A 24,499-nucleotide genomic window follows, 5' to 3' on the forward strand; every position below is an offset into this window, starting at 1 on the left:
AGCCTGAATTTGCATATATGTCTTTACAAACAGTACTGCAGGCTCTGTCAGATTCATTCTGCTGCTAGTATGATAAAAGCAGACAGCGTTCAGCTCAACTGTTACATATTGTTCAGGTTGTTTTAGAGCATATCTTAATTAAAGACACCTATCTTGTCCAAATGTTTTTAAGCATAAACATGTGTGAGATATTTTAAGAAAAAACCTTTTTTTCCATTATATTTTTCCATTCGCTCATCAGCTTCTTGGGGTTTTTTTTGCAGAACAGTAAAACAAAGCCATGCTATGTTCTCAGCAGGGCTATTTTCATAGTAGAACAAGTTTCAGAGTTGTGACTTGGTACTCTTCCAGTATGAAAAATATAAAAATTATAAAACTGATTCCTTGTCCTTCCTTCAAGGAAGGAACTGGAAGACAGAATTTCCAGTGGTATTTCTGGTATCTCTGTGAGCAAAAAAAAACAATAGCAAAAGTTTAGCATACATAATAGAGAAAGGAAGAGACAATGAAAGCAATGTTTGTATTTATTTTCTGCAGTGTATGCACTCAACTATCACTGACTTCAATGCAAATGCTACTTTTCACAACATCTAAACTATGAGACTGATGCAGTAGGAGCCATACCCTAAAGTGGGCAGCACACTGTAAAATTAGCCAGGCAAGCAACCAGAAATCTGCTCAGAAGATACAGTGATGTGGAGTGGCAATGTACAAGCATCTTTTGCCCAGTTTGCCTTATTAGTTTTCCCATACACTCTTCTATTCCCATTTTGTCTTTAAATAAATAGAACAGCAATAGGAAAGCAAGAGGTCCCCTAGCTACAGTAAACACAGGTGGACAAAACAGATTAGAAGTTAATTTCTTATGATCTTACATTCAAAGAAAATAGAAAGCTCATGCTGGGACATGGTGTAGCCTTTTGGAACACAACTTGCTTTCCCAGCTTACTTGTCTGACCTCTGTACTGAATGATGAAAACTATCAATACAATATGCAGAAATGATGTCACCCCTTTGGTATGAGGGGTGAGGGATGGCTCATTTGGGATATTTGTTTTAATGATATCACAGTCACACATGGAATGATTTGAATCAAATAGATGCTCTTGAGCTTAAAAACCTCAACTGATCTTTCAAAATACTCTTGATTTTTGTCTGATACTCCAGTATGCTCCCTGGTACTGTTGCTATTTAAATGACTTTGTAGTTGATGCAGTAAACATATTCAAATATATAAACACCTCTGTTTTATTTTAAAAGTGAAGCAAATGCAACTGTCTTTGTCTCAAAAGCAACTAAGAATTAAAAATCAGTTCCCAATAACTGCAATGGAAAGTCACAAGTGGTATGTGCAAAACCACTATGAGTCAAAATCATATGGAATCAGATCTGTCAATAAGACTCATTTGCCTCATAAAAACTGTACCTCTGAAAAATTACTTCCCAGTTTATACCTGTGACCATAATAATAAAAAAAAGATGCAAAAATGTGTCTGCAGCTTGCGTGGGCTGAGCTGAACAGCCACAGTTATCAGAGCAAATTGCACTTTCCATAGGCTTCCAAAGTTGATGGTGATGCTGTAGGATTCAGTATTATGTATTGTTAATGACAACAAGACATGAAAATAAATCTGAATTAATACAATACCTTAAAACATGTTAGTCTACATGGTCATCTCAAAACTAAGTGAAAATTTCCATTTTTATTTCAAGTTTTCACTATACTTACCTGGTTTATCACCTCTATTTTTGAAATTCACAACTATCTAAAATTCTCATGAAAAGCATTGTTAGAATCATATCAAATATACCAGTAGCTGCCAAATTTGCCCTGTTTCTTCATTTTACTCTCAGTACCAGCCATTTTTGTTGCAAATGAAGAACATAAATTAGCTCAGGACATCCTTGTTCTGAAAAGTAGTAAAGAAAAAAATCAACACAGATCAGTAGTACCTGTTGAATCAACACACAAAGAAATAAGACCTTAGGCTATTCCCCCAATGCAGAAGTCAAAACAGTTTTCTTTTGTATGCAGTCTCTTTGTGAAGGAAACTACAGGAAAATCTATCATTGATACCTGGCCTAGTTTTATAACAAATGGACTGTTCTAACAGTGTATTTATTCAACATTTACCCTATGCAGAGTTGGTATAGGTATGTGAGTTTATACATTTATTTTGGTTTCTGTTAGTGTGCTTACTGAGCGTGACATGAGTTTCTGAAGGTAAAACTTATTTGTATCATGTATACTTCTGCTGTTTTTTATTGTGATCTGTAAGTACTGCAACGATGCCTGCAATATCCTGTCAAGTATTAGTATACATCTAGAAGGCATACTGGGAAATATTTTTTATAAAACTTACATTTAATTCATTTAACTAGAACTGTTCTTTTGTTCCAAAACTGTGTCTTGATAACAGCAGTTCTTAATTTAAACCAACTGCTCTCTACATGTGTGAATAACACTTGTCACTATGGTAGCAAAACACCTGAGATACATTCCTAGGCCATTGAAAAAGCTAGTTTTCTTACTAATTTTAAAAGACCAGCATTTTGTCTTCTGCTTTACAGAACAACAGATAATGAGGTTTTTGTTAAATGCTCTGCCCTACCTCTGCTCTCTTGCGGATGTTTTCTTGGTGAATTTGCCACCTGTATCAGAAAAAAATAAGCTTATTCTTACCAAAATAAAAGAGAAGAGCCTGTATCTTTGCAACACATGTTTCCTTTAATAGAAGGTAATGAGTTTACAGTCTCTGTGCTTCCTCATCTTGCTTGGGCTTTATCACCTTGGCTTATCTCCCATGCAACTTGTTTGCAAATTCAGTAGTTTATACTGGAAACAGTGTAGTCAAAGAATATTCTTCATTACACAGACAAAATTTCACATGTGCTCTGTATCAGTATCTTTTCCTGCAACCAGAAACAAGGACACATGAACTTAAGTCATTTGTCACTCCATTGGTATAAAATTATACCATCCCACTTTTAACAAAGCAGTCAATTTTCTGAATGAGTTTCACACAAACAAAAGTGTGTGTTTCTGATGTAAAACCCAGATGCACAGGCCATCCCTCACTGATGAGCATGCAACACTAGCCAAAGCCTGATCCTTAGGGAGCAGAACAGTGCTGTGTAAAACATGAACAAATAGCACAGGATTACAGTAACAATATTAATGGTAGAATGCTACTAGCTTCTTATGCCAGAAAACACTTGTAGAGGCTTAGGAGATTCCCAAATATTCAGCCTAAAATCTGAGCAGCTATTAAAGGTTTGGACTTATTTTTGCTGTTGTTTCTAATTATGAAATCATTAAAGGAGTGTTCTTCTCCACAAAGTATATGCAAAGAAGCAGAACTTTTTTCATGTTATGTACCTGTTCTCTGCGTCAACAGCATCCATGCCCTCTCTGGGTAATCATTCCAAAAAACCAGAGATGGACAATACAGCTATGTTGCTGTTTCTCACACATCATCAAAACTTCAACTCTGCCTCATGGGTGTCAGAGGTAAAAGTGTCATTAATCCAAAATGGAATCAAATTTCTCAAATTCAGCCAGTCTCTCCTTGGAAAACCCACTACAGGTGGAAATGGTCAGGCTGTTGCTGAGGAGATGAGTCTTGACAACCTAGAGTGAACAATTCGAAGGTTATAGGCTGCCCAGATGTCCCCCAGTGGGCATCATGTCCTGCAGAATGTGCCTTTCAAAATGTTGAGACCCTACAGCTTTGGCTGTCTGCTTTCAGTCTTAAGAGAGGACTGATGGTTTTAAACACCATGCTTAGAGCAGTATTATTAATAAAATAGGTGCTTAATGGTAATAAGCACACAGCTATCTTATCCCATTGCAGGCCTCTTTGCATGTGACTGATGACTATTTCCACCTTTTGGCATTTTGTAAGCAAATAGAATTCTCATTACAGCTGTCACCTGAATTACTAATACTTCTGTCATTAGTAGGACAACTATACTGGTTTGCAAAGCAGTTCCTGACCTAGACAGCCTCCTGTCCAGGAGCAGGCATTTCCCATATCTATTGCAAACTAAAACTTGATTTCCAGGTACTCAATGGATTTAAAACTCATATTCCAGTAATTGGTTTATGTGAATGATCAGCAAATCCTGTAGCAAAGCCACAGGCCTAAACTCTTCTTTCAAACAGGGTAAAAGGAGAAAAGACAGAACATTTTTGATTTTGATTACACTTTGTTGTTTTGGCTGCAGGGAAGGGCAAACTTTACAGTTCTCCTAACCAAGTCATTCTTACTCTTTTGTGGGGTGGTGAGTTTTTTGGACAGTGTTCATAATTTTTCTCATTTCTGTGAGTTTTACGCTAATGGCTGTTCCTCAGAACAGAACCTGAGTGAATCCATCCCATAGATCCACCCTAATACTAACCTTTAATTCATGCAAGCATTTGGGATTTGCAGTTGCAGAGAATGTATAGAAAACAGAAAATACCCAGATAGGTCTGAGGTACTAAGATGTCCAAGGAGTACAACACAAATTCTTAGGGTCAAATATTGCAAATTCTGCATAGACAACTTGTAGACTTATTGAGAACCAGAATAAAAAGAGTGATACTGAGATAGGAATGACAAGAGAGAGATCACCTCTCACTGCTTTATGAAGAAAAGTGAAATAGATTATTGTCCTGATGGGAATTTTATTTTATAGGGGTTGTAAATAAGCTGTAATTAACACTGAGCTAATAAGATACAAAAAACTCCAAAACCTTTAAGCTACTGTTTTGAGAAAACTCTAACAACTTCACAATTAAAAGAATAAACAAAAACAAACCACAAAAGTTTATGCCAAACTTCATTTGCAGTTTTCTGAGTTTACATATTTTTCCTTGAATACTAATCTCTATTTTATTTATTCGCATTTAAGTGATTTCAATAATTCCTCCTCAGATATGTCTCATCATGTCATAGTTATTCACCATCATGAAGGCTTCAAATAGCCTCTGGTTACAATACCATGATGTTTTCTAATAAATTATAAAGTGGAAGGATAATTTAGTGTTCATAACCAACAAATCCTTGGCTTCTTAGCAAAATTTAGTTCCCAAAAATAACATGTCCACTAGTCTAGAGAGAGCTGGACTGCAATAATTGGTTCAACTTCATCTTTCCCTCAAAAAAAAAAAAAACCAACCCAAAAACAAAAACAGAAAAACAACCTAAACCCACATATCTAAATGCTTTCTAGTTTCAACTGAACAGGACAAGGACAAGCCTTAAAGAGCATTTGAAAAGGGATTATGAAGTAGCTTCTTTGAACTCTCTGATCTTCAACAATAGAGCAGACCAGGGAATGAGTTAGCATCTTGAAACAGAGACAAAGAAGGATTGTAATGGACACTCCTCAGGCTTTATTTGGAGCAAGATCTCATGCATTTTCTATAGATCTTTGGCTGACATCTCCTGAGAGCAGTGGAAATAGCCCATTGACTTCATCACTACTAGTGAGCATACTAAGGAGGAGATATACAATGTTATATAAACAGCAGGGACAACCAACTTAAACATTTAGAATGGTTACAGTAGGTAATCAAGTTGATAGCATTTCAATTGTGAGTATATGAGCTTTTGAATTGTGAGTATATGAGCACCAGGGATAAGTATTCTTAAGAAAACCTAATTTTGTGGATCCTAGTCTAATTTAAACCAAGCTTTTCTAAGAGTAAATGTTTTGTTAATTTTAAACTCAGATGTCTGCAGTATCTACAAAGGCATTCTACTGTACGTAGACAAGGTCAGTGAGATGTTCCAGGTGTCAAGGGGGAAGTTCTCAAATTTCTGGAATGGTAGAGTGAAGATTTATAAAGTTTTTACTGGCCTGAAGGAAAGAAAGAAAGCAAAATCATCTGCCAGAGTCATGAGTAGATTGTTGGCTAAATTCATTCACCGAAGGAGTCTGAAATAGATCATCTCTGTCTTCAGTAGTAGGCGTTAGTGGAGTCATCAAAAATAATTACTACAGAGGAGTCCAGGACATACCTACAGGGAATAAAACTAATCTGAAAATGTAAATTAAATTCACAGAGTATGGATAGAAAAGCCAGCAGTTTTTATACTCCTGGGCTCACAGAATGTACTGAGTTTACTAAGCCCTTATGAAACAAGAACTGAGATACTTTTTTGTCAAAGAACAGAAATACTTTTTATTTGAGTCTGGAATAGTACTTATGAACCTGTCATTAAAGGAGGGACAATTGCAGACAGCAGAGGTTGCTACAACTGTGATCACACTACCCAGAGCTTCAGTGGTAAAACATCCACCCAAAGATACAAACATGGATTTCACAGTATCCCAGAATATCCTGAGCTGAAAAGGACCTATAAGTCTCATAAAAGTCCAGCTCCTGGTGCTGCACAGGACAGACCCAAGAATCATACCATGTGCCTGAGAGCATTGTCCAAATGCTTCTTGAACTCTGTCAGTCTTGATTCTGTGACCACTTTCCTGGGGAGCCTGTTGCAGTGTCTGACCACCCTTTAGGTGAAGAACCTTTTCCTAATATCCAACCTAACTCTCCCCAAAAAATCTTCACGCCATTCTCTCAGGTTCTGTCACTGGTCACCAGAGAGAAGACATCAGTGTCTGCCTCTCCACTTCCTCCTGTGAGGAAGCTGTAGACCACCATGAGGTCTTTGGTCAAGTCACCCATTCTCCAGATTGAACAAGACAAGTGACCTCAGCCACTCGATTTCAAACATTGGCATTGCCTGTGATGTTTCAAATACACTTTAGAAACTCACCGGTGCTGAGAGAAGTAAACATGAGTGGGTGGAAAAAAGGTTCAAACAGCTGAGTAGCAGTGACAGTAGTACAAATTTAAACAACTCTCTCCCTTTTTAGGTTTTGAAGAAGATCAAAAGGAGGCTCTGCTGTTCCCGATGTGCTCTGTCACGAGTGTGTCTGTGCTTGCCACTTGGCACCATCGTATAAACACAGTACAGTGCACCACGGGAACAGTGGTGCGGCCATTTCCCACAACAGCCCTTTCTCTCTCCTTGTAAACAAACCCAAGGCTGTGTGTATTCTTTACAGCCACCCTGGCCTCTCCTCAGGAGCTCACATGAAAGCACTTTGACTGTGTTTTGCATTAGTTTGGTTTCAGAGCCAAACAGCCTCTGGACTCCCCAAACACATACCACAAGCCCCTGCTCTGGGAGGGCAGCCAGCAGGGCTGTGTGAGGCCCACAGCCTGGGGCTCACCGAGGCACCACACTGCCTGTCAGGGCAGGGAAGACCCCTCTGTGGCTGTACAATGGATGGCCAGACCTCTGGGTCCAGAGTTTTCCAGAGGATATGCTCTTCGAGCAGCTGGAGCACAAGGTAATGGCTGTGCTTGCAGCCAGAGCTGCTTGTTTGACTCTCTAAATAGATGCAAAGGAAAGGGTAACTGGAGTGTAAAATGAATAAGGCTACACGCTCACCCGAGAAAATTTTGCAAAATAAAACTTCTGTGGCAATTCTACCAACTTGTATTCTGGTTTTCCTCATCTAATTTTCTCCAGATGCCCCACTTTCCCTTTCTTCTTTGAGCAGTAATACCTTTTGCTTTAGTCCAAACACCATGTATAAATTATATGTATATTCCAGTCTGTAATTGCTTTCACAGATTAAGCAAAATGATAACCACATAAAGGATGAATAATCCTAACAAGACTGGTGCTACCCCATAGTTTAGTTTTTTGGGGAAAATAAGTTGAAAATCTTTCTAGTCTCATGGTCCATAGTTTGCCAATTGAGTCTTCTATTAGGGGGAATGTTTTGGGCCTCTGGACATGTCACTGTGAAGATGTGCCTCATGCACGGTTAGCTTGGCAGAAAAATAGAGTTGTAAGAGCACACTTTCTTTACCTCCTTCACAAGTAATGATTTGATAAAACATGAACTTAAAGGGCAGAGTAAGTGCTAAGCTACTGCCCATTAAGACTTTCTCCAGGAAAAAAACCCCAAAAACTATACAAGAAGTTTCACACGTGGGACAACAGAACTTACTGCCTGAGAGAAAACTTGGAAGAAAACAGTTAAGATGGATGTCTATTACTGACTCATACCACATTTTGTTTTCTGACTCAACTTGGATCCACTGGAAGACTCACATACATTTAATAAAAAGATTTGAAACTCTGTTGTGCTGAAAGTATGATATAAAAATTCACAGATTTATTTTAAGAGCCATCAGATTTATTTTCCTTTTGGCTCAAGTTAAAGCTTGGGGGTGGAGGAAAAAAAAAGCTCCCATAATTGAGCTCTTTCGAGTAGGACTTGAAACTATGTCCTGCCTACTCATGGTGACCTGGTAGGACAAGATTTCATTGCCCCACAGGAAAAGGAACAAGCATGCTCAGGAAGTCAAAGTATCCTGAATTATCAAGAAAAGTTGTTTGGGACAGGGGCAGGGAGGACAGGGGAAGAAACAAACTAGTTGGCCAGGTCAAGAGAAATGCCCATCTGAAGGATGGAAAACCACTGCCATTTTTCACCACAACAAGGATTTGAAAAAGAAAAAAAAATCACAAAGGATAAACAACTCTAGCAGATGGGAGACCAAGGAGAAATCTCTTCATCAGGTTGCTAACAGACGTGAATCCTGTGGAGAATCAAGTCCAGTAGATATATGTTGAAAGCAGACTAGATGATGTAGTGTGTTTCAGAGACACAGACATCATCTTCAGCGTGGTGGTTAAAAAACAGCTAGTAAAAAATGTAGAGAATGGAAAGTAGCCCATAGATACTGGGGAGTAAAAGGTCATAGTTTAACTTGTCTTAACGTCTGCCAGTCACAGTTATGAAGTGACAGACCCTCTTCACACTGATGTCATGTTCTAGGTTTCAGCCTTCTATCCCTCCTTCCTGGAGATTAACCCCAAACAGAAAGGTATTACAAAATAATCTATGTCTGGTCCGAGCATTCAATGTAAATGCAGAAATCCTTCTGTGTTAATAAACTAGGAAGGTGGCATGAGAAGCTATTTAATTACGGGTGTCTAATATGTGGCAAAACCACAGCTGCTGTTAACTCTTTACATAAAACTGAGAATCAAGCACTCTGTGTCATACCTGGGCTTCCTCCTAGAAGGGATGGCTGAAAGGTTGCTCTGCAAGTTAAAACAGAAACTCTGTGTCATGGTTCAAGTGAAGAACTGAATTTGTTTGGAAATGCACAATTCCAGAGGGATTTCCTCTCACTAAATTGGGAGCAAGGATGCTCAGAGCTCTTGCCTCTGACAATCAAGGGAAAAAACCCTGTGAAATGAATGCAAGGCATAGAGGGGTTTTCTGTGTTACAAAAGGTAGTTTCAGAAGGTTAGGTCAATAAAACTGAAGTATGTCAATAAGCAACTATACATTTTAACAGCCCTTACCCAAACAAGACTATTTTATTTGGATATTTTGCTATCAGAAGGTCAATAGTTTAATTGCATCACCTAAACAGCAACCCAATTAAATTCATCTCAGCAATGCATAGATACCATTCAAATAACTCTCACAAGCAACATAAATGGTCTTAAAATGGCACCCTTTGTCATTGCAAAGGAGATCCTTGGGTGACCATCAGAGGGATGAAAGGTGAATGACATAGCACTTTACTCACACAAACTACTTTTCTGGCCCTTCAAAATGCAATTCTATTCCTTTTAATGCTTTGCATGTTCTCAGGGGTTTTTTCTGCAGCAAGATCAAGCTAAAGGAAGAAAACCACTGTATTAACACTGCAGTGTTTTAAGGACTATTTTTACTGTTCTTGATTTATTTCTGACCCCTTGATTTCTTTTCTGCTTGACCTTTCACATGAAGACAAGGAAAAGAGTACATTTCATCCACCCGTTCAGTACATTTTCTTCATTTTCTTTTCTTCAGCAGCAAAATTATAGGGTTTTAAGTGAACGTCAGCTATTCTGCCCCCAGGCTTTCACTTCACAGCAACTGTACATCTGGCCTTTTCTTTCCTCACTAGTAATGGCTTCTGTTAAACAAGGGAATGTTTACCAAGCAAAACTAGCGCAGCTTCTAAGAGTTGTGTTGAATGACAATGTTTTGAAGCTCAGTTTCCCTTGTGAGTCAAAACTGGGAACATGTAGTCAGGTATTTTCTTAGTGCTATTGGCTGGATTACCAAACTTGCACGTTTGACATGGTTCCTTTGAATAATGATAATGAATGGCACACAAGTCTTTTCCCAGTTGTAGGTTGCCTCCCATTTAGAAACTGTTGTTTTCTTTTGTCTTCACTCACCACCAATTCACTCTACAGCTCTAAGCAAATGGTTCCAAGGTTAATGCAGATGCTCATGTTCTTAATCTACACATGAGATACCTCTGAACCAGAGAGAGACAGAAAAACATTAAGGTCTGAGATCCTCATCACTGAATTAGCATCAGGGCTAGGTTAGCAACCTTTCATATAAGGAAGCTGAGAAGATGTCACCCTCCCCTCTCCTCCTTGCCCTTGCTCTCACAGTTTCCTAAACTGTCAGCCCTCAACCCTGTTGTCCTGGTTCTTATACTTGCATGCAAAGCCAACAACCAACAACCAAAGCTATATACTGAAACCTTTACTGATACCCAATAAAACTTTTTCTCCTAATCAGTGTCTTCACACAATAGTGGAGTAAACAGTTGCAAGATAAATGCATTGCAATCAAACTCCACTTTCTATTTTGCCAACTGTATCTCTTTTTATTGAAACATAGATCTTTGTACAAAGAAGTTAATTATCCACAGGTGTTAATTTATAACAAATCTCTGGTTCACAAACCCTTCTATTATATGCCTTTCAATTGATCGTGGGTACCTCTATCTAAAACCTGTCCTACTTATTTTCTGTTCACTACACTGCTATTTCCTTTCTGCCACTACCTTATCTTCTTCACAGGATGCTGAAGCAAACCAAGTTTAGAGTCTTCAACAGCATTACAAAAGAAAGAGCATTACCGAGTGAAGGCCAAGGTCAACTAGTGCCATGAAATTCCTGATAGGAGATAAACTCATGTGATCTTTCAGTATACTTCCTGCCCATTTCTTCAGAGTAAGGCACACACACACAGAGAGCACATAACCCCCCACATTCCTTTTTCTGTCCTGATGAACAGAAAGTTCTGTGCTTTCATCAGTAACAGCCTTCAGAAAGCGTTTCCCTTGTTAATCCTAAAGCGGACTTTACAAGTCATCCCAAGATACAGGATTCAAGTCACTCTTTTATGTTTTTTGTGGTTGTAATAGCCTCAAACAAGCAGCTCTTTCCTCGCACCTGCCTTTTTCAAGTTTACTTAAATGATTTACTGCAACTATTAAAAAGCTAAGCTAGATTATCCAACAGTGTTCAACCGTGTGGTCATGAGTCATTAGGTCATGTGGTAAATCAGGCCAAGCACTTCTTGTAGGAATACACCTGTGTGCTAATTTTAAAATGAGTTCTCTGCAGTTCCCAGTTTATGAACATATGAGACTTTTCCTATTAATGCTTTGTTAGCACAGTTTATGCACTGGACTGCTCAGTATGGATTAGTGTTGTGTAGCCATAAAGAAATTATGTGCAGAAGGTAATTTAGAATCTTAAATATTATTATCAGTACACACCAGTAGCTAATTGAATTTCTCTTATCTTTCCCATGCTTTGTGTTGATACAGGATAGCATATGCTAAGGCACTCGGGTCACATAGTTTAGTGTCACAGAAGCACAGCAAGGAAGGGACTTGAGATTGCACAGATTGGGCCCATGCACAGAGAGATGATCAATTTTATCCAGACTGTCTTAATTGACAAAAACCCTTATGAGGGTTTTGCCAAACCTGTTCTTGACCTCAAGGGGCCTAGATAAGTATGTCAATCCAATGTTCATCCTTATTTTACTGTCATTTGAATCATACTCACAGTACTTAAAATACTTTACTTACATTATTGTTCAAATCCTCTGTAACCTATACAAGCTTGAAGAATGTTTCAACCTTTTCTAGGAAACCCAGGAACAGTCTGTTCTATATTTCTTTCAAGTAATTATATCAGTTCTTTGGAAATGCTGACATCACTACATATTGATTGATCAGAGATACTGGAATAAGGAGAGGCATTGAAGGAACTGGAAGAGGAATATCCTGCATTTGCCTTTGAGACCACACAAACAGCAGCGGGAAGGAAGAATGTCAGATGAAAGCATGTCTCCTCCAGACAGCATCTACCCAGATGACAAAAGAAATTTAAAATAAATGTTTATGCCACAGGAAACAACAGGAAAACAGGAACTCTCCTGCACAGGGTCAGGGAGGCAAATGCATGTTTCAGAAGACAGCTCTAGTTGCAGTTTTTAGCATTTGAAGTCTCCCTAAGCTTACAATGTTTCAAAAGCAGAAGAGAACAGATTTGTCAGTCCAAAAGATACATTACATCTAGGGTTTTTCATTTTTGTACCTTCTCTGCTTCTTCTTTAAAGTCTGACCAACAGCTGCCCAGGATGCTGACAACTAAAGTAGTTTTCCTTGGCACTTTATCCAATTTAGGCATTTTGAATGTCTTTCAGATGCATAGCTTAGATGTACGTTAAGTGTCAACAACCACAGCCATACCCCAAACTTTTGCTGCTTCTTTAATGTTGTCTTCACACAGAAGTTTTCACTCCTACTATGCTCATGTCTAGAACCATATTCCTTTAGCATGAAATCCCCTAATGTATGCAACTGCATTTACTGAATATTACTTTATTGAAGTCTGTCTAGTTTTGATTTTCTTTTAATACCGTCTTTGTCAGCACAATATCTGAACAGGCTGTGTCTTTTAAGAGCCCCCAAAAGATAATCATAATTTTTTGTTTGTTTTTGGGTTTGGGTTTTTTTAATGGTATTTTGGCACTTGGAAAGCACCCCAGGGCCTAACTCCCATCAAGATTTATTCGAAGTAGGCACCCATGTCTAGACAGCTTAAATGCCAATGTATTGCTTTCTATAAATCAAGCTTTTCTAAAGGCCTACAGACAGAAAACATTCCTGAAGGATCTCTCTTCTTGCCTGTTCATTTCAGCTCTATCCATTGGTGTACACCAACAGGTCCATCATTCCAGCATGCAGTAACTGCTGGGAGTTGTGAAAGCTTGGGGTGAGACAGTCTGGTGTGACCAATGCTATTGGTGCCAAGTTAAAGAAAAAACCAAAATATTTTGGTATGAAGAAGTTGACTGATATTTTTAGGACTAGCTGAAACCATTTGAGCCATAAAGAAAAAAAAATTAGGTATATCATGTTGCCACAGTCAAGCCAGGTTTAGATTTCTTTTTTTAAAAGCTTTTCATATGATCATAATTAGTTCTCAAGAAAGAGGACCAAGAGAATGCAGATAGTAAGTAACAAATGACTAAAAATGCAGAGAAAGTGACAGAAACCACTTTGAACTACCACTTTTAAAGATTAGCCACCGAGCCAACTTCTCCCCATCCAGACAGAAACAGCCTGAAGGCTCTCAGGAGACGATGTTTCTTCTCCTGCAAGCACACAAAGCTGGGTGTCACCTTCATACCTCTGCCATCATGAGTCCATGACAGCTTGTGCTTTCCTCTTGTAAATCCCCAGGGATGCCAAACAGGATGCAAGAGTCTTGCTCTGTGTAATCAGGGACATCCCGAGTGTGTACACCTGGAGTGTATACTGCTCTGAAAATCAGACTGCTTCTGTCAGCACATATTCAAAGTGAACAGATGAATTTGAGTGTGTCAGTATTTTATCCATCAAGACAGGAAGCAGGAAATTCTGCCTCAGAACTAGATCTGTCAATATTTCCTGAAATCGTTGGCTATAATGAAGCCTTCTACTTGTTCTGGTTTTTCAGAGACTGCTGGCAATTTATCCCTTTGAATTAAAAAGAAGGCAAGAATTACATTGCTAGACTTTAAACAGAGTTATTTTCCGTTGGTCCTTTGAAAGTTTTATTACAGAACCTCTCTCCTCTTTTTACCATCCAACTGATAGTAAATCAAAGGATTCTAAAATGGAAAACATCTGATTGTAGGAATGAAGAAATTAGTTGTCATGAATAACAACAACATATTACTGTGGAAAAAAGCAATTCTGCAACCTAGAATCCTTAAATGGAACAGTACAAAAAAAAAAAAAAAAAGAGAGAGAGAGAAAAGAAAGCAGAAACCAGGACTAAGATCCATGCCAGTTTAATGGGAGAAAGCAACGGGAAACTAACTGACTCTAGCTTTACTTATTACACTATATTAACATATTTGCTCTTTGCCCTTGGAGTATTGCATATGATAAATACATAAGAAGTAAACATATTAATAGCATTAAAAAAAATGAAGTAACTCCCTTGTCTATTAGGCTTAATGTTCCTGTATTCACTTAAATGCATAACCAAAAGGCCACCCTTGCACATAAAATACATAAAAATAGCAATTTTATTACTGAGTTTTAGAAGATAGTAAATACATCTCAACAAATAAGCCATTAGAAGACATTAAAATAGATTTTGAGAAATAGTGGCACACTTACTGGAACAGTTTGAAATTAAAGCAGGAAGCTTATCAGAATTAAGGCTGTTTTAAGGACTCATGTGGCAACTGAGTCAGTGAGGTGGCTTTGGACCTCGTTACTCCTCTCTCCACAAGGCTGCTGAGCTCCAGTTTCAGACTCAATGCTGCAAAAATTAACTCTTGGCATGCTGACTCTGGATAAGTCTTATGTGATCTTTGATACAGGAATTAGGCCACAAACTCCCACACAGAAGCCAACAATCAAAATCATGTTTACTTTGGAAGTGTTTTTCAGTTCCCAGGAATTTAAAAGTTTGTATGCAACAGTAATAAAACAGAAGTAAGAGCTCTGCAGTTCAATCACTTTCCTTAGCAAACCAGGAAGAAATAACAAGACTGGCCTTGGTCTTTGATGTTTGAATAAAAACACCAAGAACGATCCCTCTAGCTATACAAAGTGGCCTTGGTATAAGCAAGGCCCATGTATATCTGTTTGCTCACCCACATTATGTAACACAGGCAAAAATGTGTCAGTCTGCTTGGCTGAATTAATTGCTGGAAACAAGCAGCAATAGACTTGAAGGTAATTTTTAAACATACAGGGAAAACAAAATGAGACGATTTTATTATTTACCTTGATACAGCATCACTTACCACATTTTTTCTCTTCTACTGGAGCAACATATCTGTTTTCCTAGTGTAACAACTCAAGGCCCTTTCCTGCCACAAAAGAGGTGATTATGAGTTTTTGCACTATCACCTATCATTCTAGAATGTATTAAAATATGACACATAAATAATAATGTGGAGTAGAAAACATCACACATACAACTGAAGTTTTCAGTCCTGTCTCATTATGACTTCAAGCAAATTATTTAAATGAGACCATTTGCCTGGGTACTGTGGGCATCCTGTCCTTTCCCCTGCTAATCATTTACTCTCAACTCATGCTTGGTTTGTCTCTTCAAACTTGGCAGATGTTGGCTGGCTTTTTTCCTTCAGACAAGTTTTCACCTTAGGCTCTCTTGCTCTCGGGAAGAGGAAGGGCTGGGAAGGTGACAGACAAAGCTGGGCCAGACCTATCCCACTGCCCCTGGTATCTGTAGGAGTGGCAACAGCTGTAGGAGAGGAAAAGGAAGAGAAAAGTGCTGAGGAAAGGGAGAGATAAGGAGGAGCTGCAATGGATTGCAGGGGATAAACACGCAGGTGTGTGAACTGCTAAGACAAAATGCTTGAAGGCAAGAGGACTAATAGGAGACACCAAGATAAAACTGGGCCAAGTGGAGTGACTTCTCTACACAAAGAGACCTAACTGAATAGCTCTGTGAAAAAAAACAACCTGCCTTGCCAGCCACATTCTCCTTTTGGCTCCCAGCTGTTTCCACTTCCTTAACATATGTTGAACCAAATAAAGTGTTTACTAATTTCCTATCCAGCTTTTTCAGAAAAACATGAGAGTGTGGACTGCCAAGGCCAGAAGAAGGTAAAAAAGACCAGACAAGAAGAACAGTAGAAGATAAAACTAAGGTATTTAATCAGTGCTCCTTTTTGTAATACTATTAATAATAAAACAATAGCCAAAACTCTTAGTGTATTTGCTGTTTCTCTATCCTTCTTCCATCAGCAGAATTCAAGGGTAATTAATGCACAATTCCCTGACAGCAGTCTTTCTGTTTATTCATGAACCCAAGTTAATAACCCAAACCAGTAATTCCAAACTGCTAATTCTCACCCACTTGTATCACATAAACAGCAAGAAATGACTGAGACCAAAATGAGGGCCTTGTTCATATTCAAATGCTCTGCTGCAGTTGTTTCATAAAGATGTTCACATCTGTTCAGATGTAACTGTTTCAGTCTGTCACACCTTCACAAGAGACTTAAACTGGTGAGAGAGCTCCAGGCAGTAACTGCACACCTTGGGACCACAGAAACAAATTTCTCTTGGTTCTTTTTCTCATGCTTTTCCCTGTGAGTACAACTTTGATAGACCAAGAGGTAGCACAACAGGTGAGTTAAAAACTACAATTACAAAGTAATCTTGGGATTAGCATGTTTAATGAGTCCAAATCCCTGGAGTTTAAATGAAGTAAAAACCTGGAACGGTAGCATGCATCTCCAGTCTATGGAGAGGTTTGGGTTGAGTTTGAAGCTTCAGCATTTATTGTAAGTGCTTTGTTTCCTATTTCCTACACTTAACTAAGAAGATTCAGTTAATGAGGGAGAAGACCCTCATATTGTAAAACCTGTTCTCAGTTTATTTCTAGTCAGCATGCAATAACCACAAAGCGGAACAGGGAAGAAATTTTTTCCATTGTAAAAGTGAGGATCTTTGTTGCTCCCATGTCTGCCAGGCAAGAGGGTAAACAGAGAAGCCTCGTTCAAAATCTCAGTTTGATAGCTCTTCACTCTAAATCTGCAGGATCTGGGTAAATTGTATCCATTGACTGGAATACAAGCACATACAAACTCATTTCCTTCTGTCAATCAGGGTCACTGCTGCTCTACCTCCCTGCCTTGGCATGCTGGTTAAGGTCAGATTCCCTGGAATCAGAGAAAACAGCAAGGAAAAAACAGAGATACTGGACTTTTTCCTTCCTCTTTCCAGTTGCTGCTCTTTCAGTTGTCAGTGATTTCAGCACTGCAGACTGCCTAAGTGAGGACATGTGTAAAGGAAGATTTCAGTGTCCTATCCTTCTGTTTCCTGATATCATTCAGAGCTGACTTGATTTCCAGTGTCATGCAAAGCAATTTCATTGCTGCTCTGATCCACTCTCATGCACTATCATCCAGAACACAACATGTCCCAGCCATGATGCTTCCATCATCTTGGCACTGTGGCCCTACAGGCACAACAGAGTTTCCTTAGGCAGAGGACATCCCCTTTGGCTTTCCTCAGTACCTCTTGTTCCATCTCTAGTGTAGTAAAGGAGTCTGGATAATAAGCCCCAAAGAACTAATTCACAGTAGCTTGCTACAGGAGGCAAAATGATCAAAAAGGACTGAAAAGCTTATACAGCAGCTGCCAGCCCAGCAAATAGAAATGTTCTCCATACTAAAAAATGTGGAGTGCAGTTTTTTAGAGCTCCTTGACAACACAGCCCTCTATGGAACAGAATGAAATAGGGGTAATACAAATACAGCTAGTCCACTGCTGTAGTTAAGACACTTCCTGCAACACAGGCAAAGGAGGAAAAAAAATAAGAACAAAAATGTGTGCTACAGAAAAGTGAACTACATATCCCCAGCCACTAGACATTCCCATATCTGTTCCCGTTTAGCCCACAGAAGTCCAGTCTTCATCTTTCCTATGAGGACCACAGCCTGTCTTATTCTTTCTTCCATTCTGAACCTGTCACAAAAATTTCTCCAAGTAGTGTAAAAGAATATCATATTCCCTACCTTATTTGACTCTGAATGATTAAGTCTCTTACCAGTTGCACTTCTGATGTGGTTTATACTTAATCAGTCTGACATCGCTTTGATTTTACTTCCACACCTGCCTGATCTTGCACTGGCTTGTCTTCCTGTGGCATTGGTGTTAAAGCCCCAGCCTTCAATCCTTTTCTAATTAATATGCTGTTACCATGATCTTAAAACACCTCCAGTTAGGGAAAGGTGATCTCTCTATATGACCTCAGCTTACACTCAGAAAATTTTCTTAAGGTCCGTCATGAATGAAATTTAGGCCCATTTTTTTAATTATTTTGTTTTTACTGGGTGTCAGAGAAGGAAAACAGAATAACTTCACAGCGGCAGGAAAACAAGTGCTATGCTTGCTCACTCCAGCTTGATAACTTTGTAACAGATTTGTGTCAAGTTCACTGTGTTATTAGAAGCATCCTAAAGCTATAAAACAATTTGCTTCTGTTTCAGGGTACATGAGAGCTGCAAGTCAGCCAAGAAGCAAACAAGGTGCCAGTAGCTGTTGAACTTGGAGCCCCCTCTATCTGACAAAAGCTGACACCTTCTCTGCATTCAGATGCAGCTTCACCTTTGCAGGCCACCAAGAACAGGTTAACAGTACTAATGGGTGGGTACACCCTTTCATTTGTGTACTACCATTCCTCATTCATCTCCAACTTCATTTTTTCAGACAGATGTCACATACCCATGTTTTTCTTTATACCTTGCATACTTGCTTCTTCTCCTTGTCCATCTCTGCCTTTATATTCTTTTATTGTTTCATCCAACAGCTGACATGAACTCCATTTTCTCTTAGAGATCTCAGTGTGTTCATTCTCAGGAGCTGAATAGATTGTAACAGAACTGTACTACTACCCAAATAGTCATTTACATTTCTACAGTGCCTTCTACTGTGCATCACAAAATGCTCTGAAAAGATGAACTAAATCAGCAGCACTGTGTTTCTGAAGACAGGAGTACTAGCCTCTCTCCTAAGTAGGTGAAACTGGGTGCAGAATGACAAACTGATACCCCCCAAGATGGGCCATGCAATCTCGAGGCCAGACTTGCTATGCAACATACGTTTCTTAAAAAATTTACCAGCCTTGCTCTGATCCTGTGCTCCTTTCATTTTGCTTAAAAACTCCTCTGTGATTCTGTATTTTATTTTGTTCCTATAAATTCATGCAGTTTTAGAGCTGTTGATACATAATTTCTTTGCAATTGTCAGCTCAGAAATGTTTTCAGAAAAAAACACAGGGTTCCATAGAAATGCCTGAAAACATTAAGTTTGTGAGAAAACTTTCCTTGGAAAAAAAATCCTACAGATAAAAACTAGTAAAACTCATCAAGAGTGTAAAAACCCCTGACAATGTAGCCACTGAGTGGCAATTCCAAAGGAAGGAGATGGACTGAATTTGTTGGATTACACTGTGTACTTGCTTCTCTCTTGCTGGGAAGACAGGTGACCTGTTTCATAGCACTAGCGTGGTAATGCTCCAAGGGGAAGGAAGTTATTCATTCCTCATTTCTCAGCTGACTTATGACTACCTTGGCTGTGACGGAAGTGAGGAAGCTTGTCAAGCAGAGAAGGGAGAAAAGTAGATAAGGACATGGGGTGACTAAGGAGGTAAACGTGCAAAAAAGTAAATCACATTACAAATCCAAGCTGCTATTCAGACAGTACTGTCAGAGAAGAACCCTTTGTCCATGAACCCTACTAGCACAAGGCTCTCAATCTCCTGCATATCTATATAGTCACTAAAAGACTTTTATCTCCCCATCTTACTCATCAAAGCTCCCACTGCACTGTCATATTGCTCTAAAATCCCCCAAATCTCTTCCACAGTAATCATCCTAGTTTCTCAGTATCACCTATTTCATTCCCTTGCCCTTATTTTCACAATACTTCCATTTCTCTGCCAGAAAAGTTACCTATTTGACTCGGTAACAGGCAGCACAAGTCACAGATGATTTAGACCATGAGTGCTGGCAACAACATTTGCAGATCATAGAGGTAAGATAAGGACTGAATTCAAACTTTCCCTTTGTTTTCTCCCTTGTAATAAATTTTCATGAAAATTTTAGATTCTTACCACCAGCTTCTACTTCTGATGAATGTGGTTGAAATTTAAAATTTATTGCTGAAATTGCAGAGATGGATGGGCAATGAATAAGTATCATATTCACATGAAATTTTCTGTTTCCATATCTCTTTAGAATCTTACATTGATCTTAGATAAATGATTCTTTACCTCTTTCTTTCTATATTGTGAAACAGCCAAACAGAAAACAGGAGATGGCAGAAAAAGAAGGTGAGGTAAAGAGAAAACAACCAGCTTCCACATTAGTAATTTTGTTAGCCCATTAATTATTGTTTAGCCATCTTTTCTGACACTTAGGAATGCCACTGATGTCAACATACAGTACACAGTTACCTCAAGTCAGATGTAGACGCTTCCTAAATAAGAAAACCAAAGCTAATCCTGGAAAGAACCCTAAGAGCTGTTAAGTCATCAGTGTTTTTTATTTCCACAGATTTGGCAAATTATTCAGTTTTATAGATAATAACATTTCATAAAACTGAAAATCTCTGGTCTTGTTAGTTTTCAAACATGGAAAAATTGTTAATGGTAGGGCAGTCACTGTGACACTTTATCACTTTTTAATTGTTATGGGGGTAATAAAAATTGCTAATGAAAAATGTCACCCAAGGAACTCGCTTTCTTATTGAATGTCCTAAGCCCGGAGACATACCTGTCATCAAGGAGGTGAGGAGTTAAATAGAAGAATTCCTAGATTGCTTCCTAAAAGTAAAACCAAAGTCTGTTACAATGTAGTATTGTTTTCTCTTTCACTGAAAATTTGAACTATTACTTCTGAGATTGTGAAACAGCCTTTTCACTTAATGAATAATGTTCTGAGAAAATGACATTTTGCCTAAAAACTGCAAGGAAACATAATTTGACTTTTTAATCTGTCCTGTTGTCTCATTCATGCTGTGAAACGTGCTGTACTGCAAGTAGCTGCCAGGCCAACAACCTGAGGTTTAATACTCACAAAACTGTTGTTTCTATGTGATAGATGTTTCATGTAGTGTGCCCCAGAATCAGTCCTATAGACATTATTTACTGCCAGTTTGATGGAGCATTTGTTATGTGTCACATCCAGCTGTTTCTCTCCATCAGTGGCAGTGTTGCTGGTGGAACACTACTATATACTGCCTGGCTCCCCTTGGCTGTGATATCAAACTGTTTCTATTCACCAACAGTATATTCATCTCTGACCAGAAAAAACAAAATTAAACCTCTTCAGTCTGATTTTGGTCCAGAGCCAATGAACTTTATTTTCTGCCAGATTACAAGTAAATGAAGAAGTTTAAGGTATTTGCTTTCCAAATGTACTCAATTTTTTAAAAAAGTCTATTATTTTATGGAGTCAGAACAGATACTTGAAGTTCAAGACATAGTGTTTCAGTGTCACTGGTCAAGTAATTTGTATTTTCTTTTTTTTCGTTATCACCCTGATGCCATGAATATATAAGCACTTCCAAAGGAAATGCTTTGTGTGTATGTAATGGATATTTTCCCCTGAAATACGTGGGAATGTCTTTGATAAGCAAGTGCACCAATACATATTGGCTGACATTGCTAGTAGTCAGACACATAATAGGCACATCTACAGAAACAGTGATGTATTATTAAAAGAAAAATTCAGATGTGCATTTTTTGCGTCATTCGACTTCACATTAGTGATGTGTCTGGGAAGACATAAAACTGAGGAAGCTGAGATGTTTCCTTATACAGATCTTGAGGTCTGTGACAGGTTACTAAAGGAAGGTTATTATGTGTCACTGAAAAGGAAATTATTTTTTTACAGAGCTATTTTTATGTTTCATTCTGTGCACGTGTAAATGATAATTTGTGATCAGCCTGCTTTGTTTGGTCAGTGCTACTAAAGAACATCCCAAGTAATAAGCTTGGAAAAATCCTCCATTAAATCAGGTCAAAGGAGGTCAGGGCCTGGCAACCTTTCCAGAAAGGCACGCCAGAGTTTTTTTCTCCCTACTGAGCTAGAGATAAATCATGTAGTGCTTCTCAAAGAGGCAAAAGGTTCTCAACTCCCGTATGCCCAAAGCTATACATTGCCTCTGTGCACAACAGGAATCTCCACTGAAGATAAAAAAGCAAGCAGAGAATCCCCGGAAGTTGAAGCCTCCTCCCAGAATCCCTGGAAGTTGCAGCCATATCCCTCAAGGCACAGCAGCTCCCATCTTATGATCCTGCCCAAACCCTGCTGAATGTCATTCAGAAGGGACCTGAGGTTTCTGATTCTGTCATAAAGAATTGCTTGGAGGGACAACTCCCCTTGCAAAAAATACGTAGCTTCTACATGTAGCCTATGGGGTGAGTGCTTTCCTTTGCATGTTCTGTAGTCCTAATTTCATGACTGTCCAACTGCAACACAGTGAAACCCAATTAAGGCCTATGCACTTGGGCTTCTTATTTATGGAAACTTGAGAGACTGAGCATTGAGAGAAAGATATGGAAGCTGCCTCATGAATGGAATCAGGACACAGCTTGAGTAGAGCTCCTTACACATTACCTGGGAATCACTCCCCAGTTTATCCCCCAATAAATCAAACTCCAATTCTGGTTTATACTTAGTTGTACCATTAGAAAACCATTACTTGGAAAATCCACTGTACCATGCACTGAGCAGAATAGTAATGTGTAGGGGAATCCACATTACATAGCCACTTGTGAACTTTGTGACATATGAGACCATTTCAGCCTTAGCATCTTTTTCAGATGTTACAAGCCATACATGATAAATCCCTCAAACGTCACCATAGGAAACAAACAAAACACTTCTAGGCCTTGGTTCAAAAAGCACACAGACTAAGACATGATGTAGTCTGTTAATGTGGACTATAATAGTGATAATAGATCTAAAGAAAAACCTCTAACTGTGGCTAAATGTGCTAGTTTTCTGTCTCCTCATATTGTTTTCTTTAAGCCTGCACAAAAACCGAATGAAGGTGGTATTCAACTTGGTGACACTACATAACCCTTCTATTAAAAAACTGGGCTTAAACCTACTCTGAAAGAGGCAAAGTAGGAAGCAAGCAGCCACTAGTCAATGGCTAGACTCATGTTGGTTATTCAGCAGGAAAGCTGAATCACTGCATCCAAATCAGGTTGCACTAAGAACGAATGATGCACTGGAAAAGATAATGGAGGAGGAAAAAGGGCAACAGATGAGGCTTAAAAAGAGAAACATACACTTGAAAATCTTATAATAGAAGGGGTCAAAAAACATGGGTCATTCATGATTTCACACTGAAGGAACCTATATTTCTATACCACTTTCTTCGAAGAGCTATTATTAGAAGCACACAAGGAGACAAGTAGTTGTTTCTACTGCAGGGTATTCATGAACACTAAACTATTAGCAAATGCTACTCTTAAATGCTAGAAAGAGCACAGAATGTTATCAAAATTCACATTAAAACTGGATAACATTCTCCGTTGTCTTAATTTTGCACTGCTTTCTTTAGCCTACTTTGCTACTTTTCTGCCTTTCTGCCAGGATAGAACAGAGAAGCAAAAAACCAGAATCACTACTTGCATAGACTGAGAGAGAAGGTGACCTTGATGGCCCATGCCAGGAAGGCAAGACTGAGTGGCAGTCATCTTTACCTGAAGGGAGACAGGTAGTCCATTTCTCTGCAGTGAGTTCTTCCCAAGCATGAGAAAAAGCAGAGATTCTGGCCAGATTCTCAGTGTCCTGAACAGCATATCTTCTGTCAACTCTGAAGCCAACATTCAGATGTCTTCCTCTGCACATCACAGTTATGTTTCAAATCTGTGGTACTCCACTATCGTGTCTCCACACTCAAGTTTAAACCTACAGTGAGGAAGGGCATAAGCCCCTTAAGGCAAGACTGACAACGATTGATCAAGTACAGCTAAACAAGATACTTTCAGAGAAGAAAATTACCCTTCAGAGAACATCTAGGTACAGAATAGAGGCCTTCTATCACCATTCTGTTATGTGCCTTGGTCAGTGTGAGATGCTTCCTGTAGAGTCCTTTAGAAAACAGAGGAAGGTGTGAACACCATTGCATCTGTGGCAAACTCCATCTCATTCAGTTTTCTTCTCAACCTCCTTTCTTTGTGCCTTTTGTCTTTCATGTTCTCTTGGTCCTTACTCCAGTGTTGTGTGGTGACTGCTAGCACAGACCTCAGAAGTAGCTCATTTACCTTTATTTCCTTGTAATCCATAGCAGTGAGCTTCAAGTACCCTCAGACAGCTTCTGTCTCAGAAGAAAAAACTCTTTCATCCACCTGGCAATAGCAGAGTGAAACCAGGTAAGCTGAGAAAAGTATATTGAACATGATAATATTACAGTAGTTTCCCAATGTGACAAAGGAAAAACAAAAGAGACATTATTCAGATGGAAAAAGAAAGAGATGTAGTGCCACTACCTACAAAAATCACATAAAGCAAGACAATGAGAATTCTTCCTAACATTTAAGCATGATATTCAATACTTTAAAACTGAGTGCACCCAGCTAAAATGCCAGGTTTTTGTTTAATT

General features: G+C 38.8%; 1 protein-coding gene across 1 annotated transcript in view; it reads right to left on the minus strand.

Moving 5' to 3' along the window:
- The window catches only part of PLEKHG1 (pleckstrin homology and RhoGEF domain containing G1), a 175,076-nt gene extending 151,439 nt beyond the window's left edge, over nucleotides 1-23,637 (minus strand). The window contains exons 1-6 of the mRNA XM_071549324.1: nucleotides 23,598-23,637; nucleotides 20,653-20,702; nucleotides 19,992-20,039; nucleotides 15,145-15,210; nucleotides 2,684-2,913; nucleotides 206-1,910 (exon numbers count right to left, since the gene is read on the minus strand). The gene's annotated coding sequence lies outside the window, so the exon portion shown is untranslated. The remainder of the gene's footprint in view (nucleotides 1-205; nucleotides 1,911-2,683; nucleotides 2,914-15,144; nucleotides 15,211-19,991; nucleotides 20,040-20,652; nucleotides 20,703-23,597) is intronic.
- Nucleotides 23,638-24,499: the final 862 nt, after the last annotated feature.

The sequence above is a fragment of the Pithys albifrons genome, chromosome 2 (assembly GCF_047495875.1).
Source record: "Pithys albifrons albifrons isolate INPA30051 chromosome 2, PitAlb_v1, whole genome shotgun sequence".
Classification (NCBI taxonomy): domain Eukaryota; kingdom Metazoa; phylum Chordata; class Aves; order Passeriformes; family Thamnophilidae; genus Pithys; species Pithys albifrons.